The sequence below is a fragment of the Mus pahari genome, chromosome 10 (assembly GCF_900095145.1).
Source record: "Mus pahari chromosome 10, PAHARI_EIJ_v1.1, whole genome shotgun sequence".
Classification (NCBI taxonomy): domain Eukaryota; kingdom Metazoa; phylum Chordata; class Mammalia; order Rodentia; family Muridae; genus Mus; species Mus pahari.
In genome coordinates, this window is record NC_034599.1 from 62422455 (window position 1) to 62439163 (window position 16709).

The 16709-nt window shown below is 44.3% G+C and overlaps 1 protein-coding gene across 4 annotated transcripts in view; it reads right to left on the reverse strand.

Annotated features, from left to right (window-relative positions):
• Tln2 (talin 2) overlaps positions 1–16709 on the reverse strand; it is a 415939-nt gene that overhangs the window by 244316 nt on the left and 154914 nt on the right. For all 4 annotated transcript variants that reach the window (XM_029543558.1, XM_029543557.1, XM_029543559.1 and 1 more), the window contains one exon: positions 1298–1368. The gene's annotated coding sequence lies outside the window, so the exon portion shown is untranslated. The remainder of the gene's footprint in view (positions 1–1297; positions 1369–16709) is intronic.

Below are 16709 nucleotides of genomic sequence, written 5' to 3' on the forward strand. Positions count from 1 at the left end.
CAAGTCTACATAGGTTACACCTTGTTTCCAGTTTGGGGAAAAGGACATCATTCTAGAGCATATATACTCTAGAGCCTACCAGTGTCAACCCTTAGGCCCTTGCTCCAGAGTCTTCCACTGATGGTTACAGAGAAAGGGGGAAAGACTGGGAAAGGCTAGCCATTTTTATAAAACTAAATATGCACTCTCTAAAGACAGGCAGGGCCTCACTACACAGCCCAGGCTGGCCTGGAACTCACAGAGATCTGCCGTCTCAAGCGCTGGGATCAAAGGTGTGTGCCACCACACCCTGCCCCTAATCTTCTAAACACGCATTCTTTCATAAGATGATTCTAGCAGAGAATAGTATTATTTTGTAAAAAAAAAAAATCTTCTACCATGAAAAATTCCAGACAGGACGTAGAACTACAAATAAATATACACTGCATTCCCTCTGAGGTCCAACAGCCATCTGTTCATCTTCAGGGAAAAGACACTGTAAACTGCTCCTAACATGGTTTTGCTACCCCCCCCCCCAATCTCAAAGCATACAATTAGCCTAGACCATCCTATAAACTCTACAGATGAAGACAGTCGCACAGAGATAGAAATGATCTGCCCCCAGTGTCTTCAGCCGGTTAGGACTAGAACTGAAACCCATGGGTGGCCTATTACACTACTTGAGGGCTGAGGCACTGACAGGGCCATTTCACTGTCTGACTAGATTTGCCTGTCAGACTAAACCTTAGCAAACCCAGAATTGGCAGGTGTATCCCTACATCTCAGTCCAGAGTGTTCATGCTTACCACCAGAGACCCTGCTGTCCTACATGGGACCAAGGAAAAACCTTTTACCTGTAATTCATCTTTATACCTCCCATTCAACAGCCACCTTCCTGGACCCTGAAGTCCCCCAGGGACCACTCGCTTCCATTCCAAGGGCTTTGGGGAGTTTCTAGTTGATTAGTTCTTTACCCAGCACTTCCAATCTTCACCCTCTCAAAATATGTACAAAGCAACCCAGTTTGGGTGAATGGGGATTCATGCGGACGATCTGGTAAGGGAAAAGCCCAGCTCACAGTCCATCCCCTTTCACCTCCCTAACCTTGCTGTCAAACAGCAAGCAGGCGCCATGACCAGGTACCACGCACACCAGCTGCAGCACATACACCCTGGGGAGCGCCACAGGAAGGTGTAAGCTACAGCACTGAAACACTCTGGGGAAAGATATGCTCCTGTCCCCTCCTATCCCTGGGACTCAGTTAATGAGGATTTTTGTCTTTATTCCCTCCCTCCCTTCTCTGTTTTTAAAGACTTACCTAAATTCTCAGTTTATTCAGTTTCAGTTTCTCTGAAAAGATCCCGAGTGAGAAGCTTCTAGCAGCAATACCTAGAACAATAAGAAAAACCATTAGAAGTAAGTACCCTCACAGACATGAGGCTGCGAGCAAGAAGTCTATATGTTTGGTCATTTTCCCTACACTAAGAACAAAAGGAAATAACTCCGGAAGCTGTGAGTTTCTACCACACCACATGTGCTGGGAATTTGCTGTGCGGACAGGGAATTGAGGTCCCAGGACACTTATGCAAAGACCAAAATTACATTACTGTTGGCAAAGAGACAGAACCCCCCCCCACACACACACACACACACACACACGCGCACACACACACACCCCTTCTGTGTTAAGAAAGCTTTAATGGATTTGAATTTAAACAAAAAACCAACTCCATGTGTCCTTCTTCCTGCACCCTGTCACCATGTCTAAACCAATTTCAGGCCCCATGTCCTCTTCTCCCCCCTCCCCCCCCATTAGCATGCGGAACTGTCCACTTCTCTACCACTTAGTTCCTGGGATTCAATTATCAAGCAATTCCTTCTTGCTTCAGCTTTTTGTCATGTCCACTCTGGGGCCCTGAGACCTCACCATCTGACACTTTACTCAGTGGAAATCCAACAAGAGGCAGAAAAACACCATCAATTACAGATTTATCAAAAAACCTAGTCATAGTGAATAAACAGAGCAAGCTGAGAACAAGCAGGGTATTTGTGTAGAACAGGTACATGTCATCAGATCTAGGCGGGAAAGAAAAATGAGTTAATAAATTATATGGTTTTATTATGTTGGTAATATTATTATATTATTTCTTATACCTTCTCAACTTACAAAAGCATGAACTGAAAATAGAATCAAATGATTAACAGAGGAGTGTGTGTCTGAATATTTCATAAAACTGGGATAATGAAGGTCTTTTTAAGTATAAAAACAAAATCCGAACATGTAAAATAATAAAACATTTGGCTTGCTACATTAACAACAACAACAACAACAACAAAAAAAAAACAAAACAACTAAGTCAGGGTCTCAGTGGTCAGGAATGATTGCTGCTCCAGCGGATCAGAGTTAGGCTCCAAGCACCCACACTGGGCAGCTTCAGGGGGATCTGACACCCTCATCCAGTGGTAGCTGTATGTACATGTGCATGTACACACACACACACACACACACACACACACACACGCAGAGAAAAATTAAAATACATAAATTTAAAAAGTGACAAAAAATTCCACAGATACTTTTGCAGAAAGATAAACATGAAAAATATTTCCATGCAAGACAAAAAGTTGTTGTTCATAATTTATAAACCAATAAAGAAATTAATATTCCCTCAGAAACAAGGCAAATCATAAATTTTCCCTAAGATGAAGAAATATGATAGAAGTTTATTGGAAAGGAAATATACTAAGTTCTGTGACCCTGAGTGAAGATGAATCACCTATAATTCACCTAATGTCTGTGACCATTAAAGTTAACTAAAGTTAGCTGGGCAGCTCCAACCTCACATCCCACAGGCAAAGGATGACTCCATCAGATAGGTAGAATCTTACAAAATTCTTTTAGACTTATTTGGTTTCTATCTCCTTGAGTTCATGTATGTATGTAAGCCAGCATGTGTGTGCCTGGAGTCAGAAGAGGGCATCCAATCCCCTGAACTAGAGCTGAGAATAGCTGTAAATTATCAGGTGGGTGCTGGGAACCAAAACCCAGGTCCTTTGCAAGAACAACAACTGCTCTTGACTGCCGAGCCACCTCTCAGGCCTCACATAATGTCTAATTTAACACTGGAATTTGTGAGGAGACAGACTGCAAAAAGAGAAACAAAGGAACCATACAGTTAGCATACAGTTAAAATATTCTTTATCAATATGCTTAGCCACTACACAGGTTTTTCTTTATTAGGTCATAGTTATATATTAAAAGACCTATTTTTCCATTGAAATTATGAAATGCAAGCATTTATTCCCATAATGGGCCCCTATGTTCACTTTACATCTAGAAAACAAATGTATTCTTCTCCTTACTTTATTTTTAAAGACTTACAAGTTACATATCATACAAGCATTCCTATAATATCGTAATTATGAGCCTGGTTAGAAAAACTGTAATTCCAGGTAGCTGCGCAGATGCCTTTAAATCATATTTCTATTAGCCCTCTTCCTCTACTCTTCCTCATTCTCTCCCTGGAACAAGCCCAAGGAAGTTAGACAATAGACCAGAGCCAGTATTTTGTTTCAGAGATGAGCTGTCATGGCACATAGACTAAATATCTACAGCTGCAACACTCTGTTCAGAGAAAGCCACAAGCCACCAAAGCCAGGTAGTTTCCTCAATGGCAAGCGAGTCTCCACAGAGCCCAAGATGGAGACCAGGCTGGAATAATGGCCCGAAGGTTCCAGTGCTCTGCACAGAGTGTGAAGATCAGCGTTTAGAGCTCCTGATACCCTCCTGAAAGACAGACAGGTGGGCATGGTGACTGTCCCATAACTGCCGCCTTGGAGGTGCTGAGAGGGGAGTGCAAGGACAAGCTGGGTAGCACATTCTGGATCTGAGTAAGAGAGCATGCCTCAGTGAGTACAGGGGGAAACAGGTGAGGATGGAAGACTATCAACCTCGGGCCTTGGGCTGCTTCAACTGTGTCAACCCGACGCAAACTAGGGTCATCTAAACCTTGACTGAGAAAATGTCTTCACCAGAGTGGTCCATAAGCATTTTCTTGATTAATGGAGTTGCACTATCCCAAGGCAGGTGGTCCAGGAGGGATCCCCACCAGGAGCAAGCCTTAAGGCAAGCAGCCCTCCTCCACCGTCTCAGAGGTCTTCCTCCCAGGTTTCTGATGGAGCCTCTGTCCTGCCTTCTCTCAGTGTCAGACTGTGATCATGACGTGGATGACCAACAAACCCCTCCCCAAGCTGCTTTGTTCATGGTGTTTTATCACAGTAATGGAAACAGACCGAGTTAAGAAGGGACTTCACATAACTATGTGTGTGTATATGTGTATGCACACCCACATACATGCAAAAACATACATGCACACAAGCAATAACATGCCATATATCCCAAATATCTGTCTCTCTCAGCCTCTCTTTGCCTCTCTGTCTCTGTCTGTCTCTGTCTCTCTGTCTCTCTCTTGTCTCTGTCTCTGTATCTCTGTGTGGCTGTCTCTGTCTCTCTGTCTGCCTCTCTCTCTCTGTCTGTCTCTGTCTGTCAGTCTCTGTCTCTCTCGATCTCTGTCTCTCTCGCTCTCTGTCTCTCTGTCTGTCTCTCTGTCTCTGTTTCTGTCTGTATCTCTCTCTCTCTCTCTCTCTCTCTCTCTCTCTCTCTCTCACACACACACACACACACACACACACACACACACACGAAAAAGGAAAAAACCAACCAAGATTTGTGAGATTCAACATTACGCTGAGGGAAGGCATAGTGGCTAAGAGGAAGAAACTTGACCTTGGTCCAACAATTTACTAGTCATTTACCCTCAATGTGCTTTAAACTCCCTGGGCCTAAATTTCCTGCTTTGTAATTAAGCCACTGGGGAAGGGGCCAGGCTCAGGGTGAACATACAATTACTACAACCAGAGAAGTCCAGCCGCCACTGTGGAGCTTATCTGGGCTGCAGGCTCTTGAAGCAGAGATAGAATCAGCTTGTGGCAGGGACTCATTGCTCACTGTCTGATCTTAACAGGTCCCCAGAGAACGGTGACACGGAACAGGCCTCCCTCGGGCACAGCTATCTGTTTAAAATGCTTGGTGGGATTTTTGTGGTGCTAGAGATGGAATCCAGGGCCCTGAGTACGCCAGGCAAGCCCTTTCTATCACCAAACCACATGCCTCGTCCTAAAATCCTTCTTGTTAAACCTGAGTTTGACTCAAGGTATTAGAAGACCCCTGGCTTCCAAGGAGCACTCTGTATTGTCTGATCGAATCACTTGGCGGCTCCTTGGGGACTGCTGCATAGAGATATCATAAAGCACTGGTTGATGCGATCAGAAGTCAACAATACCACCAAAAACTTCTCATTCTCCACGAGGAAGGGCACTGTCAGCCAGGGCCATGTCATCTTATAAAGCTCCCCCTTTGAGGCTGATATTTTGACAATTCCAGAAATTACCAGACCACATGACTTGATTTTCTAGATTCTCCTCCATCCCATCCTCATCCCTGATTCAGACAGCCCAACTGCAGGCCCAGTAGATGAGCAAGCTCCTCAGACACCATGTGGCACAGGACCTCCCTGCTTCTTCTGAGCCCAGAAGGGATCTTTGTTCTGCCACATGGTCCTGGATTCTCCTCAGAGATTCCACCCCCCTGTAGTGTGTCGGCCTATCTATCTATGGCATTACTGACTCAAGTACTTTGTGGCCCCAAACTGGAGTATTCAGACATTAAGACTAAGCCGAGAGGCGAAAAACAAAGCAACTTTTCTTTTTTTTTTTTTTTTTTTTTTTTTTTTTTTTTGGTTTTTCGAGACAGGGTTTCTCTGTATAGCCCTGGCTGTCCTGGAACTCACTTTGTAGACCAGGCTGGCCTCGAACTCAAAAATCCGCCTGCCTCTGCCTCCTGGGTGCTGGAATTAAAGGCATGTGCCACCACACCCGGCTGCAAAGCAACTTCTTAACTGTCTTTCACAGTCAGAAAATCTAAGAAGAAACAAGACAGAGTTCTTTGACCGCCACACACAGCGATGGCCAGAATCAAAGGGAGAGGAGAAGAAACATTTTGAAACTGAAACTCTCCCAACATTTTCCAACGTCTATCCCTTGCCATGTCTGTTCTGTTCTTCTGCAGAAATCTAGAGAATACTGTCATTCCAAGAGCGGCTCGGTGAGTACAGCCCCACTCTGCTAGATTGGGAGATATCCGACTCCCCAGAGAGAGGCCATTTCTCTGCTCCTGGCTTCCCCAACTAACTTGCCAGCTAGTCTGAGTCAAAAGAATCTCAATGAAGAGCTGCCAGGCAGCAGCAACACTCAATACATTCCAAGGAGACTAGAAGGAAGGCTGCTTTGTCCTCTGCAAGACAAAGGGCAAAGTGAAACCCAAAAGAAAGACTCTAGGACATCTTGTATATTCTTCTACAGATAGTATTCCCCAAGCACACTCCCTTACCCCCAAAACCATGCAGGGCTGAAGAGATGGTTTCTTGATTAAAAGCACTTGCTATTCTTTTATCATTATTATTAGATATTTTCTTTATTTACATTTCAAATGTTGTCCCCTTTCCCAGTTTCCCCTCCAAAAATCCTCTATCCCCTTGCCCCCTCTCTCGGCTCCCCAACCCACCCACTCCCGCTTCTTGGCCCTGGCATTCCCCTATACTGGGACATAGAACAACTCAGTTTAGTTCAGGCCTGAGTTCAGTTCCCAGCATCCACATGGGGTGCCTCACAGTTCTGGAGAATCTACCCTCCCCTGGTCACTGTATGTAGACACAGTACACATACAGACGCAGAGATTAACACCTTTCACATAAAATAAAATCTTAAAAATAAAAAGTATCACATTAACAAAAGTTTCTTCATTGAATGTGGGAAACACTGGCTTAACAAAAATTAAAAGGAGTTTTCTACCGCAGAAACATTTCAGATGTTTTAATATGCTAACTGTGATTAGGACTAAATGATTCCAACAATTACACACACAGATATCTTTATTTTTGTGGTCTACATCTTAGGACAAATGTCCCATATACTACTTTGGAAAATGTTTTAATTAGTTCTTTTACGCAAATGATTATTAAAGACATACTTTGCATTAATTAAATGACTAAAAACAATCCTGTAAATGATCAGTTAATGGTGCAAAGGATGTGAATGCACAGTGGGGTAAAGTGTGTGTTTACGCAGAGGCCACGTGAGAGGCTGCAATCCTTCTGTTTTGTTGTATTTCCTCTTTATGGGCTTTCCAGATCAAAAATGTGAGCAGGGTTAGGAAGTGTTTATTGTTCTAGAATTCACTCTCCCGTCTAAAAATTTAAAAATACTTAAATGCCAATTCCTAGCATGTGTAATTAGAATGCAAATTTTGTAAGAATGAGTACTACATAGCACAATCTTCAAACAGTGGCAGTTAGAGGGATGCTCCATAAACGAATATGGACTACAGGGACTGGAGTGATGGCTCAGTAAATAAGACGGTTGCCTGTATAGGCATGTATACACCCACGGGTACATGTGCACGCCCTTCACATATGCACACATAAGTTAATTATACCAATATTGGGGAATCCACAATAGACTTTATCTTTAGACTAACCACCATATTCAGTCAGTTACTGCACTAACTTCTGTTCCTAACTGAGGCCTAGTTGACTCATGTGTGAACAACTAGGAATTTCAAGCACCCAGAGCTACGCTATGCAGGAAGCTTGCTTGCAGTAGTTCTCAAGCTTCCTAATGCTTGACCCTTTAATGTGATTCCTCATGTTGTGATAACCCCCCCAACCTTAAATGTATTTCTTTACTATTTCATAACTGTAATTTGCTACTGTAAATATCTGATATGTAACCCCAAGGAGGTCATGGCTCACAAGTTGAGAACCACTGCTTTAATAGAAGCAGCAAATTAATTCTCTAGAAGTGGGAAACTCTACGCTTTCATGATTAATCTTCTGGGGAGGCGAGCACCCAAACATGGCAACAGAGGTATTGGGGAAGTATCTGATGTGTTATTAATCTAAATTTAACGCTCTGAACACAATAGTCACATAAGTCTTTCTTCACTTGAAGGTGTAACAATTTTGTATTAAGTTCACTCTATCTGTGATAAACACTATTTCGAAAGCAATTTGGGGAGGAAGGTTATAGTCTCATTGAGGAAGGTCAGGAAAGGAACGCAACAAAGGAGCCTGGATGCAGGAACCGAAGTTGAGAATGTTATTGCCTGTTCTCCATGGCTTGCTCAGCTTGCTTTCCTAAACAACAGAGGGCCATCCGCCCATCAGCGGCTTCACCCACTGAAGCTGGGCCCTCACACACTGATCAGCTTTTAAAATGCCCACAGACTTGCCTACAGACTGATGGAATGGAGGCATTTTCTCAGCTGAGGTCCCTTCTTCCCAGGTGATTCTAGACTGTGTCAAGCTGACAAACAAGTAATTAGCATGAAGTCTGTTAATAAATAGGTTTTAGAAACTTCGGAAAGGCTTCTCTTTTTATAGGTGGCCAAGGATGGAAGAGCTGAGAAACAGTGCCTGATTCCTGCTTTGTTGTTCAGAGCAGGGTACACCTGCTTAATGGTGTCTTTATGGGCCATATCTAAACTTCTACGGATATAGTACTCTGCAGACTTTCCTATAGGGAGGAGGGACTTTGGAAAGCCTGAAGGAGCTGAGTGTGGCTCTGGCAGGCACTGCTCTTCTCCCGGATTCCCTCTGCCCTTGCTAAAAACCCTTACAATACATTTCTAAAGCTAACCAACAAGGTCTTTTCCCTTCCTTACTTGGCCACTTCTTCCAGAGGCTCAGCTATCAAAATGTCAAAAGCCCCTGCTAATAAACAGGGGCTAAACTCCAACAAAATATACCATTGCTCCCAAGCCCAGTCTAACAAAGGTCTCCCCTTTTTCTTTCTTAAAAGTTACAGCTGTGCTGGGCAGTGGTGGTGCATGCCTTTAGTCCCAGCACTTGGGAGGCAGAGGCAGGCGGATTTCTGAGTTCGAGGCCAGCCTGGTGTACAGAGTGAGTTCCAGGACAGCCAGGGCTACACAGAGAAACCCTGTCTCAAAAAAACAAAAAACAAACAAACAAAAAAAAAAGTTACAGCTGCATGGCCTGAGTCAGAAAGCAGCCACTTTAACATTTCTTCTTTGCTTAAGAAAAATAAAAATAAAGAAAAAAATCTATTTGGGTATTTAGTTTGTGCCTAATTTGGGGTCCGAAAGGGGACTCCACTGTGCAGGGTCTTCTAACACTAAGTGTCTAAACTGTAAGGGCTCAGATCAGGAACTGTGGCTTACCCTATATTTCTAGACTCTACTCAGAGCACAGTTCCTAAAACAAGTTAACTTAGCAATGAGTGTTTGAGGAATGTCCATGCACATTTTATATGGGTCATAACTCCCCAAAATGGGACCTCAGAGGTTAGAGGAAACAGGGTCAGGATGGAATTATGCATAGACATGCTTCTGTAACCAAAAAAGGAGGACCAGACTCTTTGGTGATTGTCTTCATTTGGACTCTCAAGTTTCCTAATTCACAAGTTTTTCCCAAGCACTGACCAAATGTTTGATCTTCAGCCACAAGCCTAGTGCTTTTGAAAAAGCTCTCTCCTGGTTGATCTGTCAGTTAGGAAAACATGTTATTTCATATTCATGGCTTCTTGTGCATCTCCAAAAGGTTTTCTGAGAAGTAACAACTAAAGTATGGCAGAAACAGACTACTAAATAAGCAACTGATCCTCTGAACACTACAGAGCATCTGCCCTACTGATGGCCATTCATTAATCCAACCCTCAGCTTTGCAAGAGTACACAATGGGCAGTTGGTCACCATCTACACGAGCCCTTCTCTTGGGAAGGCTATGAGAGGATGCAATATTAGTCAGCACTACCAAGAAATGTACCACTTGCCTACGAGACACAGAGGCAAAGAAGCTCAACTGAAAAGACTCTACAGCCTATGACTCCAACCATATAACATTCTGGAAAGAGCTGTACTAAGGGGGTGGTGAAAGGGTCAGCGGTTGTAGGTCAGGGGGAAGGGGATGTGTGAATTAGCAGAGGTGGATGACTTGAAAAGTACTGTGTGGTAGAGGAAATGCATGACACATCTGTCAAAACCCATAAGATATAAACCAGCAGCAGTGAACCAGCACAGAACAGGACTTTATGCAATAATGACACATTGGTACAGGGTCATTACTTGGAGCAAGTACACAGCTCTGGGATGTGACCGTACAAATAATCACCTAGGCACTCAAGCCAGGGAGGATCCTGTGAAACAGAGCCTGCTGAGAATGCGAAGTGATCCAAAAGGGTCTTGAGCCTGCTGGTTCAGTTGGTGATCTGAGCTGAGGTTATCTGCATGTGCCCCAGCCCTAAGCTAGAATGGACAGACCACCCACTCTGAGCTCTACAATCCCAAAACTGTCCCTGGAAAGGTACCACCTACCCCATGGCCACCTTTTAACTCATGGGCCTCGTGATCTTTAAATCACTGACTTCTCCATACAAAACTCTCATTCTGCTGAAACCCTTAATTCGGATAGTCTCCAACTTAGAAAAATTAAACTTAAGTTTGTTTGCTTTATTTAAGATACTATTGACACTACACATTAGTTAGTGTGCTACATACTACATGCACATGTACACAAATACAATCCGTCAGTCAGACTGTAGTATAGTGTGTAGTTGAAGCACTCTGTTCTGTAAATTTTATTCTTTTCTTGGACTAGAAATCCATGGCAAGATATGCTCTCACCAATTCTCATTATGATTTGGAACGATTAAAGTGTTCCAATAAAACAGTCACAGCTACCTTGAGCATGGAACATGACATCGTCATCCCCAGAGAGGCCTATCCAGCCTGAGTCAACATATAACTGCTACCCTCCTTGGAAAGCTATTCCCATCCCGTATTTGTTTATTTTTTTAAATCTCTACAACCAGAGTAGAATAAAATTACAGCTGACTGATATGGACTTGGGATTTTAGGATTCCACATGACATAAACTGGAAAGGTATTCCAAACATCATTCTACCATAAGGAAGGAAGGGCTGGACATTCCCTAGGAAGGAGATTGGTCACTTGTCACCTGCTAGTGACTACCTGTGCAAGAGCAAACCAACAAGATCCATCAACATTCCAGCAGACAGGGAACTAGAATTGGTGGGTTACCAAAGAAGAAGAAAAAAAGGAGAGGAAAGGACAGGAAGAAAGGAAGGAAGGAAGGAAGGAGGGAGGGAGGGAGGGAGGGAGGGAGGGAGGGAGGAAGGAAGATGTTGTGGGTGAAGGAGAAGAGTTGGGGTTTGATGGATATGATCAAGGTACAACATAAACATGTAAGGCATTGTCAAAGAAAAATTAAAAGTTATTTTAACCAATTAAAAGAAAATTATTGCCTTCTCCAAGTCTCCCAGAAAAGAAAAGAGAAACTGCACCTTCCTTTAGATGACTCCAGAAGCCCAGATGTAGGCCACTCCACTCAAACGCCATATTTCCTGGTGGACTCCCTTTCCATTAGTAGGAGGAGATAAATGGATAAGGAGGTAAGACTCTAGACTTGTAGAAGAGTACCCCAATGAAGGAGAGGTGAATGGAACAGAGACAGTCCCAAGGTCTACAGAGGATCAGGATCTTTTACACACATTTTTACACCTACAATCAAAATAGTGTATTTTTTTAATGATAAAGCAGCATGAATTATGAGTCATATAATAATATAATATAGTTCTGATGGGTCTTGATTTCAGACGTATATATACAAGTTAAGTTCATGTTTGCAATGATTGTATGCCTTATACCTCAACTAAACAAAAGGCCAACTACAAAGTACATGTACACAAGTTCATAAACTGTGTTTCCTGTTGTTCTGTTTGTGTGTGTGTGTGTGTGTGTGTGTGTTCGTGTGGGGTATGTATGTACATACATGTATGGATGAGTACATGCATGCGTGGAGTGTGCAAAGGTCGGAGTTTGTTGTCTTTTATTGCCCTACAGCTTGGTTTTGGAGACCGGATCTATCACTTAACCTGGAATTCACCAATTGTCTAGACTTCCTGGCCAGTGAGTCCATGGGGCAACCTCATCTGCCTCCCCAAAGCAGGGACTCTAGACAAGCACTGCTACACCTGTATTTTACATGGGTCTTCATGCCTGCATAGCAAGCACTACCTACTGAGCCATCTTACAAGCCACTGAACTGTGTTTTTAAAATGGGTTCCCAAGCTTAAAATTTCTAGGCAAGTCAGTCACACATATCAAGTACATGCATAGCTTTCTAAGAGCCCTCAGAAGATGCCCAGACTCCCTGCAGAGCTTAGTAGAGGGATGCAGATGGTAGCTCAAAGAGTGAGGAGTGAAGCAGGCGGAAGCTTCACACAACTTCTATTAGGAGTCACTTTAGTTACATTTGGTCTCAAAGCTCCATCCTGGGTCAAGGATGGGGCTTCTGCAAGGAATCAAGGAATCAGTCAAGTGCCAGCCTGATTGAGCCCCTGTCGCCTTCCAACACTAACCAGCAAGCAGAGAGCCAACGCAGCTCTCTCCTCTCTACTATACAACGTCCTCATCTGTGAAAGGGATGGAGGAATACACTCAACCAGGTTTCCCCAAGGGCTACTCTATTGGTAATATGTTCCAGAACTTGGTCCAGGCACAGACTCTAGAGAAATGAGACACCAAGCAAAAGGGAGGAGACAATTCCTCTAGAAAGGAGAGACAAAACTCTGTCACAACCAGTGCTCTCTCCTCAGCCTAAGACATCTGCAGAACAAGAGATGCCCTATCCTGGGACTGTGGTTTCCAGCAGAAGAGAGGGGTGTGCTCTATGAAGAGTGATGTTATGTGCGCGCCATGGGGACCTTAGCACAGGTGCACAGAGGCACTTGAAAGGATGCCATATGAGAACAAGAAGGTGGCTCTTCATGGGTGTTACCACTGACTTCTAGTGGTTCATCCAGGCTGTTAGCCTAAGCTGAAGGCGGAGGAGGCCATACTGCCTGCCACCTCCAAGGGCTTAAGGTAAAAGTCGCAGGGGAAGCTGAAATCTGTCAGAGGAAATCAAGCAAAAAACAAAGAGAAATCAGGGTACTGGGAGAATGGAATAAAAGAAGCTTCCACAAGACAGCTGCAGTGACATCTCAGCCTATGAAGGGAGTAATCAAGGTGGATATATCCAGAGAGGCATAATCTCTGGGAGGCCATGACTAGCTGTGGGTTGCATTAAGAGAACTGCTTTCTGACAAAGAATAAACATTTCTTCAGAATAAATGCCCAATTTGGGGGTCTTTCTTTTTCTCAGGGGTGGTGGTGGTTAATGTTACAGACAATGTTATCTCCAGTGTGGGTGGGGTGTCTGTGGGAATGGTGCCTATGAGAAGGGACTGGCTACATAGCAAGACATTGGCCAAATGGAGGACAGCGAAAGTTGGGAAAGATTCCTCCTAGGTCAAGATGGGAGGGAAATAGCGGGCAGAAGTAAGAGGAAAGAGAACAGAAAACGGAAGTCAGCAGTATCAGTGAGTCAGGTCCACTCGAATTCCCCTCCCAGACCAGCAAGGGCAACAGTGAGCAAGGAAAGGTCACAGCCTTAAATCATCTGTAGGAAATATGACCTCTGGTCTGGTCTGTTCACGGGTGGAACACAAGGACATGCCTGAGGCTACTGGAAACCGTTTGATACCACTGATTAAAAAGGCCTCCTCTAAGGGGTGGAGAGAAAAAAGCAGCACACTAAGGCCAGGAGAAGAGCCCTCAGGCTAGTCAGGCACCTAACAGTTGACCATTTCCCTTAAGAGAAGGTTGTTGTGCCTTGTACAAAGCCAGAGTATCAAGAAGGAATCCCATAAGAGAATAAGTGGAAATCTGGGACCCAGAAGGACCCATCCAGGGCAGCACCTTCACCTGTTTAGCACGTGAGAGGCAAGGAGAATAAGAGATGACTTTGGGTATCCCTCCTTCCCTAGAGCCTTGGACTAGATGAAGTGGTAAGACAGGCTGAGGCCTAACGGGCAAACAGTATGTAGTGGTGGTTACATTGAAGAAAAGAACCTCGGTCTTCTGGAGCCGTTCATTGAAACACAGAGGGAATAATGTGTCACAGAGCCTCGACTTCAAAACTCCTCACCTGAGGGTAGGGTCCAGATCAAACAGGAAGGTCAAGCTTGGACACTCACTGAAGAATACATGGGGATTATTAGAGAGTCTATTTGAAATGTCCAAGGAAAAGCTAACAGCAGGCAAGCAAAGAGGAGAACAGACAAAGGGAAGTGGCTATGTTTTTCAGTTGTGTGTGTGTAAATTTGTGTGCACGTGGGTGCATGTCTGTGCTGGCGTGCTTGCACGAGTGTGCCTGTATATGTGGAGGCCAGAGGTTGATGTCTGGTTGTCCTCTCTAATAACACTTCATTATGTTCTGAAACAGAGTCTCTCACTGAACCTGGAGTTTACCAATCCTGCCAGTCTAACTGTCCAGCTTGCCCTGAGGGATCCTGCCTCTGCCTCCCAAGTGCTTGGCTTACAGTGGGGGCCACCTCACCCACTAGCTTATTTATGTGGGTGTCCAGGGTCTGAAACTCGTTCCTTATACTTGCATGGCAAGTGCTTTACCCACGGAACCATCTCCCTAGCCCAGAAATACTTCATTTTTAAGTAATTGTGTCAGTGAGACATTTTTTGTAACAACTCTAAGCTCCAAGATGTGTTTTTGAAAAAGAATACAATGCATAAGCCTTAAAGGTGGATTGGCAGTTCCATGGGGACACAGCCTTCTCTTCATGTCTCTAAAGCAGCAAGGCTGGCTGGCAGAACGTATGTGCAGTCACGCTTGAGGAGCCCAGGAACTGCATCTGCCCAAACACTATAAGGCATCAAAGGTTGGTGCCTTTGCTTCCAGTGACATAAAAGTAAGTCTGACTGATTCCCAGGCATGATGGGCAATAGACTCCTGTCATGCTTTGCTGGCCAGCTGATGAATCTACAACCGGAGGTGCCAAGTGTCAGGCCCATCTCCTGAGTATCCTCCTTGCGAGTGGCATGCCCTGTTTAAAACTATCATAGAATGGCAAGAAGCCTAGACGGGGAAGCAGCTCATTCCTGCCCTGAAAGGCAATGGCCAACATGGATTTGTTCATCACTAACCACACTGGCTTCTTCGAGAGCCACATCATAGCCATGTTCCATTGCTGCTAGGATAGAAGCTCTCAAGAGAAGTCAAGGTTGAGAGACACAGACACTACCTGCCAATGTGAGGAGACACCTATCAACACCAACTTCAGGTCTTCCATGCTACTGGGATCACACTGGACACTTTGAGGAAGACCAACTTAAGTCAGGGCACCTAAACGAGGCAGTACCCTCTCCCCAGGGGAATTTGGGGACATTTTAGAACGTTGGAAGCTCAAACTAGGGGAAAGTATTACTGGCACTTGAAGGGTAGAGGCCAAGGTCAGCTCCAAGTACCACCCAATGCACAGGACGGTCTCAGACAACAAAGATGGATTTAGTCTAAAGTGCCAATACGGTGAAGTTTAAAAGACCCAGCTAAAACAATTCAATAAGTAAAAGCAGGCCGGGCAGTGGTGGTGCACGCCTTTAGTCCCAGCACTTGGGAGGCAGAGGCAGGTGGATTTCTGAGTTCAAGGCCAGCCTGGAGTGAGTTCCAGGACAGCCAGGGCTACACAGAGAAACCCTATCTCGAACCCCTGCTCCCTAAAATAAGAAAAGAAAAGAAAAGAAAAAGAAAAAGAAAAGAAAAGAAAAAGAAAAAGAAAAGAAAAGGAGAGTTCAGACTTGTTTGCTTGTATGGCTGTGGAGAAAAAGAGAAAGAGTGAAGTAAGAGGCAGGAAGGGATATTGTCTCATTGTGTGTTCTCATGGTAGTGCATGTATGTATAAACATGTTCATGTAGTGCACTCTGTATGTATGCCCATACGCACCTATATGTAATACATTCGAGTGGAGGCCAGAAACTGATTCGGTGTCTTCCTCAATCACCTTCTTTATGAAACTGGGTCCCTCACTGGCCTGAAGCTCACCAATTATGCTAGACTTGCTGGCTAGCAAGCCCTAAGGGTTCTTCTGCCTCTACCTTCCTATTAATTTGATTACAGGTATAATCTGCTGGGCCCATTTTTTTTTTTTTTTTTTTTTTTTAACGTGAGTTCTAGGAATTGAACTAAGGACTTCATGCTTGCACAGCAAGTACTTTACCAGGCTATTGTGCAGCTAAGGTTGACCTTGAATCTCTGGCCCTCTGCCACCACTTAGAATTACTATTAGGCTCTGGCCCCTGGGACACTGCCTTCCATATGCCCCTTACACATGCACTTCTAGTGCCTTGTAAGCAATGTACTAGTCAATGCCAGGCCTTCTGGTCCACCTCCTATTTTGTTTTTAAGACTGGCCAGACTCTTGAGGACAATGACTGCCAAGACAAATATTTGCTTTCTTCCAACGGCTATATTTACTCAAGATTATTCTGTTCTTGGTGAAGTAGTAACCAACTGGCTATTGACACACTTGGGATCCAGCCTCACAACAGCCTGGCACCTTCTCCCATGTGCTGCAGCAAGTGGAAGAGAGCCCAAGAAGGAGAGTCTCAAACTACCCCAGCTTCTTAAGAGAAGCTCACAAACCATGCTTGCGTGCGCAAGGCAATATCGTTAACGATTATCAGGACCACAGAGTCCTCGGAAGAAGAAAAAAGTGAGGAGGAGGAGGAGGAGGAGGAGGA